Here is an 18,527-nt window from a genome sequence, read left to right as displayed (position 1 = left end):
TGATGGTGAATGGGCTGAAGTTGAGTAACACACTGGAAACAGGTCAATGCAGTCACAGCTCCTCTTCCTTTTTCTATGTGCTTCAGTCATCAGATACCTTAGGAGAATTTTGTTTCCTTATTTGTGGGTACATAGTTCAAAAAGTTTTCTAGTCTTCTCCTGCTCATGTTCCATTAATGTTAATAATGATAATGATAATAATAATGTGCATACTGAAATCTTTTGCCTAACCAGGCTAAATACATGATGCTCTTCCTTGAGACTTGAATCTATACCCTACAAAAAGCACCATATGGTTAATTTTTAAGCCAACTGATCAAGTGTTTAATAAAGCAGAGGCTGGGGGGATGAGGAGGAGAAATGCCTTCCATAAAAGCCATTGTTCTGGTGGGCTGCATCTCTTAACCCTTTGCATCATGGCAGGAAAAATCCAGGGAATGGAGCTTTGACTCATAAGACAGGGATGGGAGAGAAAGGTGTGCAGCAGCTTGTGGGCCAAATGCACCAAAAATGTTATTTATGTGTTAATTACATGGAGCAATTACGGATTTATAGATCCACTGAGAAAAAACAAAACAAAACAAAACAAAAAACAAACAAAAAACAAAAAAAAAAAAAAAAAAAAAAAAAAAAAAAAAAAACAAAAAAAAAAAAAAAAAAAAAAAACAAAAACAAAAAAAAAAACAAACAAAAAAAACAAAAACAAAAAAAAAAAAAAAAAAAACGATGTGGGGATTAGGATCTCCAGGCTTTAGTCCTGATTCTGTCACATGTAGCTGTCTGACCTTGAACACTTAACTTACCCCTTCTATTTCATCCACACATTTTCAGGCCAAGGTTCCTGCAGAGCATCACCTTGTTGCTCAGGGCATCTCCTTTCAAAAATGTATTTACAGATTCTGCCTCCAAAATTTATACAAACCTTGACCTGAATTGAGACAATTGGGTTCTTTGAATTACAGCAGCACAATGTTAACATAGAACTGGAATCACCTAGTGGGGAAGGTCTCAGAGTTTTAATTAGGCAGCTTGCAACTGCCTCTTGATTTTTTCACATAAAGTTAGATTTGAAGGAGATGATCAAAATTTATTTATGTGTGCTTTCAAACAACACAGCATTGTAACTGAGAAAGCTCAAAGTCTTGTGTTTAAAAAAGCAAAAAACAACTCTATTTGGGAGATGAAGTCATCTGCAGAAAAAAATTCCCCACACAACAACAAAACAGTCTTCCAACTCCTGTGTTTTTAGATTGTAGCATGCCATCTTTAGTATTTATTTCCCTAAGAGCTTGCCTTTTTTTAACAGATGTATACTCCCTTCATTGGTGTTTATTTTAAACCCTGCCAATATATCTGAAATCAGCACATACTGAATGTTGATGCACCACCTTGCCTAATTGACTTAGCTGGAAAATAAACAGTGAAAGGCTATTTCAGCAGCAAACTGGTTGATACAGCTACTCATTCCCTACCTTTATCTTTGTACCACACAAGCAGACAAGCACCTGATATTACAGACACAAGGTTGTTGCACAATTTCTCCAGCCTTTAGGATTTTAGGGACAAACTTGGTGTCACTGTCACTCCTTGAATCAAAAAAAAATAACATTTTCATCTCTGCTGTCCTAAAAGCCTTGACAACATCCAGAAGATGCCATCATGCCCCTGAGAACTTCTTAAAACTTATTTTAAAAACAATAGGCTCCTGCATATTCACAGTAAATGAGGATTATAAGGCTATTCACGCAATGTGAATAATTTGCTGCTAATAATATTGACACTCAATCTGTCTGCAAAATGTCTCTGTTAGCAGGAAACAATCACGCTGGGAGGTGTTAGGAAGATTTTGCAGTGGAGTGGTAGAATGAAGTAATTAAAAACTGACTGGAAAAATGTATTTAAAATTTTATTTTTCAGAGTTCTTAATATGAAATGTTAGAAAATAATAATAATAATAATGTATAATTTATAGAGAAAAATAGCTTTCTGCTAGTTTTGCTTTAAAACAAGCATATAGTTGGTTTACAAAAGAGACACAACTTGGAATATATTGGTTAAAAAAAAGGCAGAGACATAAAATAGTCCAACAGGGAAAAAAAATAAAGGGAAATTTTTGATGATGATGGTACTGATCACTGAACTGGGACATGACAAAATTGGATGAAGTGTTTTAGGAAGAATTGAAAAAGAAAGGCTTTAGCAGAAAGGTATAAAGGACTCCTATGGAAATTCATATTTCAGTTTCATGTGGGATATGCTCCTTTCACACAAATTTTACTTTGTACATTATTTTTTTTTCAGCTTTTCACCAAACACAATGATCATTCCTGGGAAAATATTTAGCAGAGGAAAATTACCATTTTCTGTGGGGTTGGGTTAGGAACTGATACATCTCTTTGAAGGAATACTTTGGGGGTTTTGCATTAAAGATTTTCTATCATATATTTTAGAAGTTAATATTTATTTTTGTTAATTTAATAAAAAGGTTGCTCCTCTGAAGTTTTTTTTAAAGCCCTTATCCATCATATCAGGGTATTAAATGGCTACAGATTTTTTCCACTGATATAAAAGTGTCTTAGTGTATTTATGCTATATATGTTCCTTTATTAGTATTGGATTTTTATACCATATCATTAAAAAAGAATATAAAAATAATAAAATGACAAAAGATTGATTTTCCATATGTCTTTGGTCAGGAGGATTTTTTAACTTTAAAATAATAATTCAAAAATAGAACACAATAAAGAAGAGCCTTTGAGATGGACTTGATACGAAAAAAGTTGATTTTTAAAGAAGTTTTAGTGTATTTAAAGGGAAAAAAAATTCTGGGTGTTACTGAATGTGACCCAGGTTTTTTTTCAATAATTTTATTTTGCTTTTATTTTTATTATTTTTTTAAATAAAATTTTTCACTATCAAAATAAGTGTTAGATGTACAGATAATCTGTGGCGCTTTTTTTTGTTTTGTTTTGTTTTGTTTTTGTTTTTGTTTTTGTTTTAAGATTCTCCAGTTTGGCATACTCTGTAATTGATTAGTACTCACTTACTGACACCATTCCTCTTACTATAGTAAATTAGGAGATTTTTAAAGGCTCTTCATGGTAGATACTGAGAGAACATTCTTTGTCACACAAAATAAAATTCATGTCCTAAAGTATAATTTCTAAATCAGCAATGATAGTTGGACTTGCCATGTGCATTGTATACATGATAAATAAAAGAATCAGAGGAAAAGGAAGATTTTTTACTCTCAATATCAGTTTCCTAGAGCTTAGACCTGAGACAGAATAGAGCCCAGAAAAGCTCTGTAATTGTAAGCTAAAAGCCAGGAATCTCTTGGGTTAAGCTAAGAGGAATAGAAAGCTCTGCTGAACAGAATGACACTCCTGGAAAGTTTAAATTTGTGTTGATCATCGTGTGATGAGCTGAAAAGGCTCAGAGCTGGTGGCTTCAGACCCACCTCCCCTGGCTGCTCTGAAGCCAAACCTGTATTTGAAACTTGCTTTGAACACATGGGCATGTTGCTGCCAGATAGGAGAAAATTGGATCCCATCAGGAAATGACCAGTGCGAGAGAAGGTTATGAGTTTATTAACGTGATGAATAAAAAAGTAAATATTTGGTGTAAAACCTGTCAGAGATTACACTTGTAAAACTTCTAATTCAGCTATTTCCTCTTAGAGCTGTCAAAATATGTCTTGGATAAGTTAATACAACATTACACATTGCAGAAGCTTTTGCTCTAACCTGAAGTTCAATCATTTCTTAGAGCGATTTTTTTTTTCTTCCTCACCGACTTGTCTTATCAACAGCCTACCTTTGTGTCTGCAGGCTGCCTTCTCAACTCTTTATTTCCATAGCTCTAACCTTTGCACTTTGTTTTCAAAATGCTTTCAAAATGCTCGAAACCGTTTCTTAAAACAATAGCAACCTGATGGATAATTATCAATGGACCTGAGGAATGAATTTCTGGAATCTCACTGGTGTCTCTGCAGCCTTTCTCCTCTTTTTAATAGCATTTCTGGAGAAGGCTAGAGAGGGAATCATGGCCCTGATACAAATTTAAACTGAAGGAGGCAATAGGTGGAAAAGGAGCAGTCACCTCCCACCTTTGCTACCCTCATGTGAGTCAAATGACAACATTTTACTACAAAAATTTGGGATATTGGACAACCTTTGCCTGTAAAATTTTCAGCATTGAGAAAAGAAAATAAAAAAACAGGTAAAGAAGGTTTTTTTAATTTTAAACCAAGTAGACCATATTAAAGTCTCTTCCTTTCTTTCACTAACTCTTTGCCCTCTAGACGAAAAAGGATTTATCTCATACATTTCAAAAAAAAGTCACCTCTCTGTAACCTACAGTTCATTCAATCAAGGCTTAGTGTAAATAATCAGTATGGAAAACACCAATCGGCTTTGAAGAGCCCCTGGATTTAGGAGGAACTCACTGCTCACGTCTGTGCAGCTCCTCTGGGAAGCAGAGGAAGGAGAATATGTCTTGATTTCCCCTGCCCTATTTCTGGGCTCTGCCAGCCTCTCTGCTCTGTCCACTTCACTACTGTCAGATGCTGGGAGACAAGCATATGGTGTTTACTTCTCTGACTGACATCTCTCTGGTTTTCCTCACTCCTCGAGAGAATCCTCTCCTGCCAAGTCAGTTTGCAAGGGCTTGGATGTAGCCATGGCCCTCTGGTCGGGATCCAAGCTATTCCTCATTTTCCCTTGGCAAATGTTAGTAGAGGACAACCTCCCTCCTGTTTACAAAATCAGGGTTTCATGGAGGGAAACTCAAATCCAGAGAACTGCCTGACCCTGTGTGTGTCCTTTTGCATCTCATTCCTGTGGGGAGGTGCAAAGGTGTCACCCAGAGGCCGTGGCAGCCCCTTGTGCTGGTCCTGGGGGCTGGAGGGGAGCAGAGCAGTCCAGGTCCCAGGTGAGGGACTGCCAGGAAATCCTTGCCAAGGGGCTGTGGACAGCCACTGGAGCTGCTGCTGCAGCTGATGAAGACTGAAATGAGGAAGAGGTGCCAAGCAAATGATTTGCATTTGCTGGAGGTTGTGAAGCTGAAATGGAGTTTGGCTTGGGAGTGGTTTTAATATCCCAGGGTGTCCTGCTCACCACTCGGAGACATAAGATGGATGTGTTTTGGGATGAAAATTGAAAAAAACAAACACAAAAACTCCAGTCTCTTTTAAGATCAACTTGTGCTTTATTCCTTTTATTTTCGTCTTTCTATCTCCTCCCTCCCTCCCTGTTTTCCTCCCTCCCTCCACCACTTTGATCTGGTGGTAAGGGCATCTTTATCACTCTTATCAGGTCCCCAGTTCTTGGCTGGCCTTTTGAAGTGTGATTTCCTGCACCCAGTATTCAAGAAAGGATACTGAGCACTGCAGGTTTCCTGTTGCTTTTCCTCTGTATCTACAAGTTTGCTTTGCTTTCCTTCCTGTTTTTCTGTTTCATTTGTTTGTGCTTCCCTTCACTGATCAAACCTGCCTCGCTCCCTCTGACAGGTTCTCCCTCACTTGTAGATCATTATCACTCATCTATTTTTCTTCTCCAGTCTCTCAGTGTGATTGTTCCCTTTTCTCTACTGTGCCTCATCCTTTCTATCCTTTCTTCCTTCCTTCTTTCATCTGTTTGTTGAGATTTTTCCCCAACTGATTAGTTTTGACACGTGTTTTCTGTTCTTTCTATGATGTTCCTTAGACTTGTTTTAGACCCTTGACTGAACTGGAGAAAAGCCTGAAAATGAACCAGAAGATCCTTTGGGATTTTGCCCAAAGAACACTGGAGTTAGAAGCAACACTAATTGACTCAGTGGGATTTAGGGTGAACTCCCTGTTCTTTCTTTCAGCAAATCTCCTGAACATTTGCTAGTCTTTCCAGATCTCTGCTGATGGTAGTTTGCAATCTTTGACATGTTGTTAGTTTGAAGGAAAATCTTCATAGAAAGTTTTTATTTTTTCCTTATATTTACTAAGAAAAAGAAGGCTCTGAAGAGATATTTAGCCTTCACAATGAGTAAATGTAATTCCATATTTCACTACCGGCTCTAAATCTGTGTTGGGATTTTCCAGATCTATGATGTATGAAATAATTCAGATGGTAAAACATTATTCAGGGGCTTCCCAATTAGTCCCACAATACCTGTTTGGGGGACTGAATAGCGCTGAGGCTGTTTTCTCTGCTTTTAAGCAGGTTTTTGCTTTCCACGGGGAGGTGATGGTTCAGTTAAGAAACCCCACAGCCACGAGTTTAGGTTTTCTCATGCACCAGCACTATGTGAGTGCATCCAGGCACAGGAGGAGTGAGGGAAACTTAATTTCAGCCACAATGCTGATCTTTGGCAAACGAGTGGTTTTACGGTGCTTCATGCGGCTCTGTTATTTATTTATTTATCCTTACAGATCCAGCGCAGTGCCTTAATGGGTGAGCTGGGCTATCACATTAACTCCTCCATCCAGCTGGGCACAGATTTGCATCCTGCTGCCACTGGGCAGGGGAGGATCTGAGTTTGCTTGCTGGGTTATGGTGTAGCTCTCGTACCCAGCTGAGCTGGAGCTTACCAGGGGATACTTCCCCTCTTGGAGGTACAAATGGCAGCTGCTTTAGGCAATAGGAGATGGCCTTGGCATATCCCTGCTCTGTCAGGGAACATACTGTACTTTGCTCTCACCAGATGCTCACGGTGCGTTATCATCCCGTTTTCACTCTAGGAATCATTGGCTGAAAAAGCACTGGGAAGGCTGGGGGGAAAGTGAATACATATTTTGTAACGTAAGTTTATTGCAGTATTTACAGTCTGATCTGAATCAAAATCTTCCTGTCCTAAGATGAGTTTCTTCCCAACTTTTCTGTGTTATTTTATTCCTATAAACTGACATGCTTAATACTGTGAAAATATCAAGCCTTTGCCTCTCCTTTATCTTTGGAAGGAAAAAAAATAAGTGAGTGAATAATTCCAGAAACTTTTTAAAATTTCATTTAATTGTCATTGAACACCCTGTCATTATTGGACTATAAGTTCAAGAATAGGAAAGGAAAATAAAGGTGAAGGAGGAAAAATGAATGAACAAAAAGGGATCAAAACTTCAAATTTCAACTCAAATCTCTCCCCTCCTTTGACAGTTCACAAAACCCACGAGGAGTTATTCTGTAATATAGCATAATCAGCATGGAGGGAGGCTGAAAAGCTCTGGGTTATAGATGGGAAGGTGGATTGCTGCCTTTGCACAGGCTGTTTCCAGGCATCGAGTCCTTTCTGTTGTTGTTTTAGCTGTGTGGCAGCGCAAGACAAAAGGGGACACTGCAGCTTTCCAGCTTTCAGGACTGGGGGCTGAGGAGGAAAGGAGAGAAGAGCATGATTGATGGAGTTCTGGTTGGCTTATAAAGGGCAGCCGGGAGTGCAGGGAAATAATCAGGGAAAAGGGCGTCCCGTACTGGCGCTCTCAGAGGGGAGAAATGAATCCTGCACCTCTGCATTATTAAGTTGTCAGGCGGGCTGATGATGAAAATCTGAAGGTCAGGCATAACAAGAAGCACCTTATGGGGGGATCATGACCTTTCTGGAAGTGCTACACTCATGTTTATCTGCACCTAACCCTTATCCACAATTCTTCATTTGATAAGAACATTGGGAGAAGGGATGGGGAAGGGGGGGAAGGGAGAGGGAAGTCCTCATCATATGTATAAGCAGTGTGTGAAATTAGGCTTCCTGTGAAACTGATTGTGGATGCTCAATTCACAGTGAAAGATAATAAACCAAAAGGACACACGAGGGATGCAGGCAGAAATTGTTCACTACAGTGGAACTCAATAAAGGGAACAAGAGCTTTCCTAAATGACAAATTTGGTACAGCGGTGCTAAAATCAGGATTCTCCCTAGCACCACTGCAGCAATTTGCTCTCAGCTCTACCACTTTTTATTTACTTTGGAAGTCCTAATAATGTTAGAGAGTGGCTTTTTCATCTATTTATTTATTTATTTCTCCCCAGCAATGTTTATTCTTTAACTGCTTACTTTAAACCAAAGAGTCAAGGTGAAGGACAATGAAACGTTAGATTCCGATTGATTTTTTTTTTCCCCTTCTTTAGTTTCCATATCAGAAATGAGTATAAATATAAATATATTCCAGGGTTGGACGCCTGTCCTGTGCTTGCCTTATTGACTGATTTAATAAATGTCATGACCCCTCCTGCATGTGCGTGCACACACGGGCTCACACATGCTCCCAATCAAAGAGGTGGAGGCATTGCTGGGGTATAAATGCAGTAATGATGGCAGCCACACAGAAAATATTCCAAACCTAAATCTGCCCTAAGAACGTGCTAATAAGCTTTTTATTTCGACCCCAATTTACAGCATCTTGATTGTGCTTTTCAAATCCGTGAGGTATTTAGAGCATGACAAAGTACACTTGTGGAAAAGTGAAGTCAAACAAGACTTCATAATTATTGCAATATATTCACTTTTCATGCATAATCCTTTAAATTAGCGATACAATATATCACCTCTACTGCCACTAGAGGCTAATGCACCTCTATTGAAAGCCGTGTTAAGGTAAATTATGTCCTATATGGAAAAGTCACATAAGCTTCCAAAATATTTAATGACAGTAGGTTCCCATCCTGTAATTTTTGCATACTCAAGTAGCCTCATTTAGCCTTGATTTTCTTACATCAGTGGACAATAACCCATTAACTTTAATGGATTTACTAATACACAGTGATGTGAGATCAGAATCAGTACCTTTGGGACATCTTATTTAAGGATTATCAGAGGAGCAGGAAAAGAGATATAATATACAAACTAATGAATAGTTTTATTAGATGAATTGTGTGATACTGGAACCCATCAAGTGCCTTTAAAATGACTCTTTAATGAACAGGTGACACTGAAAAATACTATATTGTCGATACAGCACATAATGAACCTTCTGTATCACATAAAAATGAAAGAAAGGTTTTCTATTTCTACTGCTTAAGTGATCCAATTTATCTATTTTTACTCTTCTGCTCTCCCATGTGCTTCCTATTGCTGGGGTTTACAGACCACTTTTCATATTCTATTAAAAAACCCAACTAATAACACCTGGGCTTTGTGGAGTGACTTCCATCTTCAAACCTAGTACTGATCTGTGGTAGAGGTTTATACAACTTACTGCTGAGGGAATTTCATGGGAAATGAAGTGAAGTCCAGAGCCACTCCAAAGACTAGTGACTTCCCCATTTTAAACTTTTTTCTGTGAGTAAAACAGTATTATTTTAGAAGGCTAGTGCCAAACCATGGTTTGGGTTTCCCTCTAGGCATTGTGATGTGTTTGGTGGAGTACTGTCATATGCCTTCAGTAAAAATCCTCATGGAGCATGTTATTATTTAGCACGAACAAGGGTTGCAGAAGACAGGTTGAATCTTAGCTCCATTGCAAATCCCTTTTAACTACTCTTTTGATTGCAGGAGCTTTTGAATCTGAGAGCCCATGGGGCTGTAAAAATATACTTTGAAGGTCATTGTGTGGGGAGATTTGCCTCCAAGGAACAAAACCCATGAACCACTTCAGTTTTTCTACCCAACGGCAAATCTCATGTTTCAACGGGTGTGGGAATTGATAGCAGATTGGCCTTTCTAAACCATTTGGCTATTTGGCTATTCCCAAAATTTTGCCTTCACAAGCAAGCTTCTACATCAACTGTGATGTGATCATCATGGCAAAATAAATTTGTCTCAGCTCATGTGTATTCCCTCAATATTGTACTTGTTTGTTCTGTATAATATGAGCCTCCCAAAACGCTGCTTGGAAGCAAAAGCCAAGTGCAAGGATCTGTACAGAATTTTCACAGCTTTGTCCTTTGTAGAACCACACATAGATTACTTCACTCTTTTCTGTGGTAGGGGCTCCAATTCAAGCTCTTTTCTGCTAACCAACCCTCATTTCTCTGAACTTCAGCATCTGTGAGAATCGTGAGAGATTTTATTATCTTTTGAGACTTTTTCCCTCCTCCTCCTGTCATCAAAATTGAAACTGGCTGATAAATGAGACGGAGAAGCATGATCTCATAACACGGTTTGTTAGAAATAGAAGCTAACAGATAATCTGTGTAAAAGCTGGTGGCCAAATCAGATTTTCTTACAGATTTCAGAATTGTGTTCTTTTATATGTTTATATGACACGTTCTTGTTATTGCTTACCTTAAAATATCTTGCCAGATATTACTAGAAGTCAGATGCTGCGGGTTTTTTTACCCCCTTTTTTTTTTTTTTTTTTTTTTCCTTTTGTATTACATTGTAATGTTGATATGACTTAGGAAGGGCTTGGCTGTCATGTATCCACACTGGCAGCATCTTATGAAAAAATGTGGAGCCAATAAAGCAGCGTAAGATACTGATGTTAGAAAAACCTACAATCAACCTACCCCCAAACACAAAGACCCTGATTTTATGCAGTGCAGAGGACAAAAGTAATGAAAAAGGAAGGCTACTTAATAGTTGCTAGTTAGTTGTGGTAAGTTCTGTGGTAGATCTTAAACCTAATGAGTCCGAGGTAAGGAATAAAGAAGCCCTTTTCTTCACAGCATCCAAAAGAATGAGTGATGATTTCCAGTTGAACTCCTCTAAAATCAGATCTGGCCAGAACTCAGTGGGCAAATTTGCCTCACATAATGGATTATTTTTAGGCTAAATGCAGCTTTCATTGAAGCCAATGGAAATATTTTCATTGACTTTAACAGATTTTGATTACAGGGTCTATATCTAATAAGCTATATAAAGTTCTGGACAATCAAGGAAAGGGCATTTAAGTGGTTCTTTGTAGTGGCTTTGAAAACCTTTAAGAATCACAAAAATCAGCTCTATTTTTTGATCACACCTGAGGTTTAAGAACCTATTAGTCAATAACATGAACTGAAACTCTTTATACCATCCAAAAAAAAACCCCAAACTAGATGCACTTAAAAATAGCTCCTGAAAAAGGCGTGCCACCAAGCATTTCCACTGTTGTTTTTCAGCTGCACAAAGCATGACTATACTGCTTTAGTGATGACTGTTTTCACTCTCTGTTTACAATGCCTGCATTTTAAACTGTGATAATCCCCTAAACTTGATGCAAGCCTCAGAGGGCTGAAAGCTGGCATGGGAGATGCCAACCCAGGTGTGGTGCTCTCTTCAAAGCATGACGGAAGCCATGGCTGTGTTACAGGGTGGCAGATGCACACACGTCGCCTGGCCAAGTTGCTGCTAAAAATGGCTTTAGTATCAAAACATGACAGTTTACAAGCAGCCAGTTAATCCTTCACATGGGCCAAGTGCCTGTTGTGAGTGAGGAGGGGAAATTCTGATGGAGGAGGTTTTTATTTTCCCAACTAATCTCAGTCACAGAAATAAAGAAAAAACCCTATCTGTTCCTTGTTCCCTATTCTCGTGTCTTAAGTCTATTTATCTTCAGCCTTCCTGCCAGTCCATTTCTCATCTTCCATGATGTCTATCCTGTTGATGGTGTTTGGTGTTTACACCCATGTGGTTGCTCCTAGTTCAACTTTTCAAGGAGTCAGTAACTGCTGTGTCTGTTGTGCTGCTCATCACAGAGGTGCCTTAAACACTGTGGTCTCAGTCTTGGAAACCTGTGGCCTTGTTTTGTTTAAATTGAAAATTCTTTTATTATTTGTGCATGGCGGTAAATTCTATATGTAAAATATAGGAAACTGAACATCAGAAAGGGCAAGAATGTTTTGAGTTTACATAGTACATATTGTGTACGACTCTCATCTGTGTGGAGGAAGTTTTCTGTCATGGTTTGTGTATTGGATAAATGCATTTAAGTGAGAGTGACCACAGGCTGTAAATTAATACAAGGTATGTAGTTAATCTGGTCAGTCATCTGTATGTTGGGTTAATGACCAGCATTATTCTTCAAGGAGTAAATGCTCACCTTGGAAAATGGTTTGGTTGTTTCCTCCATGGTGTTCTCCTCCAGCATGTGTAATAAGCACAATTCTGGTGAGGAAAACCAATAGGAAATTTTCTACTGGAGACAACTTTTTGTTTATGCTACAAGAGTCCTGGAAAACTCGATCTGGATGTTGGATTTTCTGGGGACAATTTAATGCATTTCAGGGGGTAGTTTAGGGCTTGGTGTGAAAATGCCTTCTGGGCTCCAGGAATCTGATGTTGTTTCAGTGGAAATGTGTTTGAAATTGGAAGCTACTGATATAGGGACCAATCCTGAGATTTTGGAAAGGCACACATCAGATAGAAATAGAACATTATGTTGAACAGGATTCTAACAAAAAAGATAAATTTTAAATCCATGATGTGGAGCCTTTACCTGGATTTGCCAATCCATTTTGCTATGGGACACAGAGATCTTGTGCCATTTTTCTACATAACTATAACTTCCATCACTTCTTTCTTAAATAAGCTACAATATTAACTGCGTCTTTTTTCCCTCATGTCACTTCTGCAACAAGAACCACGGCTCCAGTTAGTGGCAGTGCTGGGATTAGAATTTGATGCCATGTCACACAGAGATTGACATAAATACCAAAGAGAGGAAATCTGGATTAGATATAAGCAAATGTAAACAGAACTAAAGCAAAAATGACTCCAAAATCACACTGACTCTTTCAGAGTCTATTCTTCAGAAACCTGCTTGACTTAAGCTTCTGTGTTAGAAATGAGCCCTGGAATTTTTACAATATCATCTCATGGAAGAAAATCAGTTTCTGGCCATCCTTAGAGGAGCGGAATAGTTTAAACAGTGTCTTCATTATAGTGCTTTTACCGGGCATTATTTTTACTATGGAAAGTCCTTTAGAATTAAGGGGAATTGATTTCAGTGGCCTTTGACATATTACTGAAAATAATACGGCAAAATACAACCTTTTCCCTCTTACTGCTACGCAAAGGCTTTAACTGGGAAAGCAGTTTACAATGGTGCCCCCATGTAAGGCTTTATTCAAAAGATTTTACGCTTGATAACATCTGAGCCATAGGAGCTGTATGTGGGGTTTAGCATCTTAGCAGCTGCAATTCCTAATCCTGATTCCGTTGGCTCCATATTAAAAGCTCCATGGTCACAGGACAGCAGCTTTGGCCGCTCCACATTGTCATTCATTCCTGTCCCCCACACGCGTGCCTGATCATACAGGAAAATGAGTTTACAACTGACTACGCCTATGGGACTCCCGGAGGGACACAATGCCAGAGCCTTTGCTAGTGGTGGATGGATCCTCAAAAGGTTTGAAAGTTTGGTAAGTACATCCTTAACCAAACTCTTTTGACCTTTATTCAGATTTGTTTTTGGAGAAGGGCAAAGGGTTGGGCCAATTCTTGTTTCACCCAACTGGCTTGTCCATCTGAGGGCTACAATTAATCACTGAATCGCAGCCATACTTTCTTTTGGAGGCTGAGTCCCAATCCAGCAGGGCACTGAACTTTAGGCACATGACTAATTCTTTTAAGTCAAAGGGATTACTCATGTGCTGAAAGTCAGCTGCATATTAAAGTAGTTTTCTAGATCAGGCCTCAAGGAGTTAGGGAACATTTATATTTATTGTACAGCAGCACCAAGTTCATTATTTTCCCTTTGTATCACTTTGGTCCTCCTTGTTGGCTGGGAATTTTATTTAGAGCATCCCTGCAAAGAGGAAGTGGATATAGTTTGGAGCAGGACTTCATCCACTCCCAAAATGTGGGATTGAGAAATTAGTATTTATTTTTGTAGAATTTTGAACAAAAAAGGTAGATTCAGAATCTAGCCACCTTCACATTCAGGGAAATTTCCTATTTATGTTCTGTATCATCTGATACAGAAACTATACACAAGTAGTTTATGTCATCATGCATTTACTTCTTGATGTGAAGTTGCTTTATCATATCAAAAAATAGACAGACATATAAAAATCACTATCCCAGAAAACCAAGAGAAATCACTTGTTTGGATCTTTTGTAGTAAATGGTTATATTACTTCAAATTTAATTCTCAGTTTGCCCAAAGAGGTAGTGACAGCAGTTTCACACCACTTGAGGATTTATCTCCTTAGGAACAAACAGGCCTCACAAATATTCTTTTTGAATTGTAAAATGCAGAGTGAAGTGAACTGAACTACATCCCAGAGGCTAAAACCTCCCAAGAAAAATGTGTAATACTAATTTTAAAAAATAATAAATAAAAAAAATCTGTCTTTTTTAATGAAACTAAGATTTTCTGAGGGTACGTCAAGGGTTTTATTACTGGTTCTACATAATAAAGTAATTGTGTAATTAGTAATACATTTGTCACTCCTTTACTGAGGAAAAAGTAAAACATGTACCGCTTTTGTGTAAATCCTGACAGTGGTGATTTTTTTCCTGAGAATTATACCATTATATCATAAAAATGTCAAGGCATGAGTTTACTGTTCCTACTAATATTCTAAAATATTCTCTTAGGCTGACATCTCTGTCAATTAAAATTAAACAAAATTGCATTCTGCCATATACACTTCAAATAGGAAGCTTTCAAGTTTATGGCTGTTCTTTGAATTGATTTTTAAGATGGCATCTGTAAAACTTGGCTAGTACAAGATGAGGTAGGATGTAGTTAAGGTTCAGTCAATTTTAAAAATGTTTTAAAGATCGTAAATTGACAACTGAAATAGACTGAACATCCTTGGGATTTTTGGGCTGTCAAATATAAATCCATTTTTTTAAAAAAACAGAGCTCTTGCAAACTGAAAATTTTATGAAAACATGTTCTTTCCTCTCCCCCTTCTCCTCCCCCCAGCTCCTTTGATATTTTTGCAATAAGTTACACAAACAAGAGGGCTTCTGGTGTTGTTTCCAGTTGCTCGGTCTCGCGGGATTTGGAATTCTTCTTCTCCTGGTGTTTCCCACAGAAATAGAGTGAGAACGTGCTTTCTCACGGGACTGTATTTCTCATGGAAAATAATAGGGTTGCCGGCAGCAAACGTTTTCTGCAGTGATGCCCTGCCAATAAAGTCTTCAGGGAAATTATTGCCCTCAATAAGATGAAGACTAGTAAATTGGAACCCCCATCCCTACTCCACAAAGATATGTCTTTAGGAAGCTTTCTCCTTCTATTATTCCCTGGAAACCCTGACCTCAAGAAAATGCTGTAGACAGTAATGCTTGGTTTACACTTAATTTTGTTCCCCAGAATAAAGATGTCAGTTAGTGTGTAAAAATAAAAAAAAAAAAAAATAAAAAAAAATTAAAAAAAAAAAAAAAAAAAAAAAAAAAAAAAAAAAAAAAAGAACAATCTTCCCTCCTGGACACCTCGACTAACACATTTATATCAGCACAAGCCCCGGTGTAGACAGTTATGTTGAGAAAAGTTGTTTTACAGGATAGCTTTATTTTGTTAAGGAACTACTTCAACCATAAAAAAATACCATTTTTGCTCTCAAAAATTCCATCTTCTGATGGAGAGGTTTCTGACACAGCAAACCCTTGTACGTGTAATCTTGTCTAAGGTGTGTTGAATGCATTCTATTATTACTGTTTTATTATTATTATTATTATTATTATTATTATTATTATGGCTTCACTATGTGTCCAATTCTATCATAGTCCATAACATCAAAGATTAAAAAATGGACTCTGTTCATTTAAAGCACATATTTTTGGAAAGTAATCTCCTGTATGAGAATTCAAATTCAGGCAGTGCGTTGGAAATGCAACAGGTCTCAGTAGACTGGCTAGGGAAATCTGCTCATTCTTACAGAAAAAGTTTCTGGGGAGGGGAAAAAAAAATGGAGAAAAAAGCAAACCTTCTCTCATGGAAATGTGCTCTGAAAGAAATGCAGGTGTTGCCACGCAGGAGTTCATGTCAAGAGAAATATTTCCCCAGAGTCCCATGAGAGGAAAGGGGAAAGGAGGGGGACTCTGGGGTCCGTGACCCAAGAGTAGGGAAAAAAAGCAGAGGCTGGTGACAGAAAGACCTTAATTCATGCACCATGTGCTTGAGTGATGTGTTTACTTTCAACCTTCAAGTCAAATTCAAGCAGCAGCCAAAACCCACAGATCAACACATTTTTAGTACAAAGTTAAAGTAGGGTCATTGGCACCCTCGGTCCCCCACCAATTTCTGGAACAACTTTAAATCCATATTAATGCCCACTTTCAGTTAGCCATGTCAAAGGAGATGGTAATTATGGGTAAGTATGAAGGTTAGGATGAAACCAAATAGTTGCTGCTGGAGGAGGTAACATAAGCACAATTAGTTGGAAGGGTTATTTTTAGTCTTGCAGGAGACTTTAAAGCTAGTTCTGTTTGGGTTTAAGTCAGCTCTTTAAGGGCCCCTCTAAACCAGCCCATTCTATGATTCTATGACTTTAAGAGGGAAATTTATTTTTTAAGCTGCTCTTATCCTAATTATGCCTTCTGGCAGTGTTTTAGGTGTTGTAAATCAACAACATTGAAGTTCAGTGGAGTTCACGCTGGCTTACCCTGGCTGAGCACATGGTTCAGCTGAGGTAGAGATGGCCTGAGGTTTTCTAGACAAAAAGTGAAGGAAACTGTTCTGCTCCAAGAAGGTAATGGTGTTTTTTAGCAGAATTTGGCCCTCATTATTAGTCTGTTCCTCCGGGATGGGAACGTGCTACATACAGAAGTGAACTCAAAGCCAAAATGCTGAGGTGAAGTAGGAGGCATCAGAGAGGATTTAATTTTCCTGTGGCCTGTGAATCAGTGGAGGTGCTTTCTCTAGCTCTCCTGTCTTGCTGATTTGGGGTCCTTGGGGCATCTCACATGTTTCCCTTACAGAGAGGGTAGAAATGCTGACAGCATCTCATCTGGGAGCAGCACAGGGTACTCTTATGGGTTTGGGGTAAGAGGGGTCTTTCAAATTTGATTTTCTCCATGGACTGTAAAAGCCTGCTTGGTTCCTGAGGCAGACACTGAACCTGAGAACTATCAATGAAAACTCTTCTTCAGGTAGCCAGTGTTACCTGCAAAGGAGGATAACTGTGCCTTTAGTCCATTCTGGGATATGTTGGGGTTTCAGTCAGTCAGTAATCAGACAGAATTAGAGGATCACATTTCTGCCAAACACTGACACCCATCACAGCAATTTTTTTTCCTTTTTTTTTTTTTTTTTTTTTTTTTTAATAAAGAAAGTAAATTATTTTCCTTTGAACAGTGATCTAACATATAAATGCATTTTCTGAGTAGCTCCAGTGAAAATGGACCAATGCTTAAAGAAAACAGCTATGCAAAAGTGGGGTTTTTTTGTCTCACCTTTACAGATTTGTGTGAAGGTCTTATTTTTGTTTTATTTCTGTTGGCTCAGACATCTGTGCATTTTATTGCCTGTTCTCAGGAACTTTGCAATGTTTTTGTGAAGAGCAGTAGGAAAGCACTGAGGAAAAAATTGAGTAGATATAAAGCCTTAGAGAAGTGGCACAACAGGCAATTTCTCCATTTGCTCCTACAGATATTGAGCTGAGCTGGGGAAATTACTTTAAGTACATAAGGTGACACAATTACTACAGTTGGGTCTTTGTTTAATTTTCAAAAAGACAATCCTGGACACTGAATTCAAAGGTGATTGGTTATGGGCTCTTCAGCCCTTCACCTCTAGGTCACCGAGTTCAATACCATCCCAGGTTGTAGCTCTGCACTCTATCCTTTGTGAACAATCCATCTGAGAAATTTATACCTTTATTTTGCTTGTGACTTGTGTAATGACAAATTTTGGGTTTTTTTTCAAATATGTGCACAATCCAAAAGGATTTGGCATGTGGGTTATGGGGGCTGATTTCAGCTTGTGGACTAATCACAGACTATTCACCATGACTGTTGCTTTGAGTATTTCCTATTCACGAGGCCTGATTAAGATGCATAGCTCTGTTTCCTTTGCCTTCATTGGATGACACCCGTATTGCAAAGAGCTTTCAACTGACCTTCTAACCCTTTTGGTGAAAATATATGTGCACGAGTGCCCACAAGGATCTCCTGCAGTTTTTTTTTGTAGGCAAAATTTCATGCAGACAAGTGTTGGTGAAAAGTGCCTGATGAAGAACAGAAACAAAATCTGAAGAGATGTATGAAATTTATTCACGCTGGTGTTCTGAAATGCTATTTTTGAACTCTTTCCCTAGATCTCGAAGTGAGCAAAAAACTGTTGTGTGAAAAATTCCTGTGTGAAATAAATGAGTGGTTCCCTTCCATTTCTCAGTGAACATTGTAAATAGAGTCACAGCATCCAGCAGTAGCTGAATAATTTTGAAGCAGTCTCCGCAGCAAAGCCACTGTAAACTTGGAATTCAGTGGTGGCCTGGCCATAGTACTCCTGGGTGTAATACAGGCATAACTAGCTAGTAATATATTAAGTCTCCTGCACTGTCATTTCAGGTGGAGTACTTTTACTAAGGATGTCAATCTCTACATCTATTAACCTTTAACCAATTAATTTCAGTTTAATTATTTTTTTTAATTAAAAAAAAAAAAAAAAAAAGAAAAAAAGAGAAAAACTCAAAATCAGTACTGCGCAGAAATAAGAAATGACCAAATCTAGTCGTGGATTTGTAATG

The 18,527-nt window shown here is 38.3% G+C and overlaps 1 long non-coding RNA gene across 1 annotated transcript in view; it reads left to right on the top strand.

Annotated features, from left to right (window-relative positions):
- LOC310914807 overlaps positions 1 to 18,527 on the top strand; it is a 63,561-nt gene that overhangs the window by 36,278 nt on the left and 8,756 nt on the right. Inside the window, exon 2 of the long non-coding RNA XR_014591103.1 lies at positions 13,060 to 13,244. This is a non-coding gene — a long non-coding RNA (uncharacterized lncRNA). The remainder of the gene's footprint in view (positions 1 to 13,059; positions 13,245 to 18,527) is intronic.

This window comes from Zosterops lateralis (assembly GCF_965231275.1).
Source record: "Zosterops lateralis genome assembly, chromosome: 13".
Classification (NCBI taxonomy): domain Eukaryota; kingdom Metazoa; phylum Chordata; class Aves; order Passeriformes; family Zosteropidae; genus Zosterops; species Zosterops lateralis.
The sequence above is the reverse complement of the archived record's forward strand: the minus strand, read 5'-3'. Positions and strand labels throughout refer to the sequence as shown.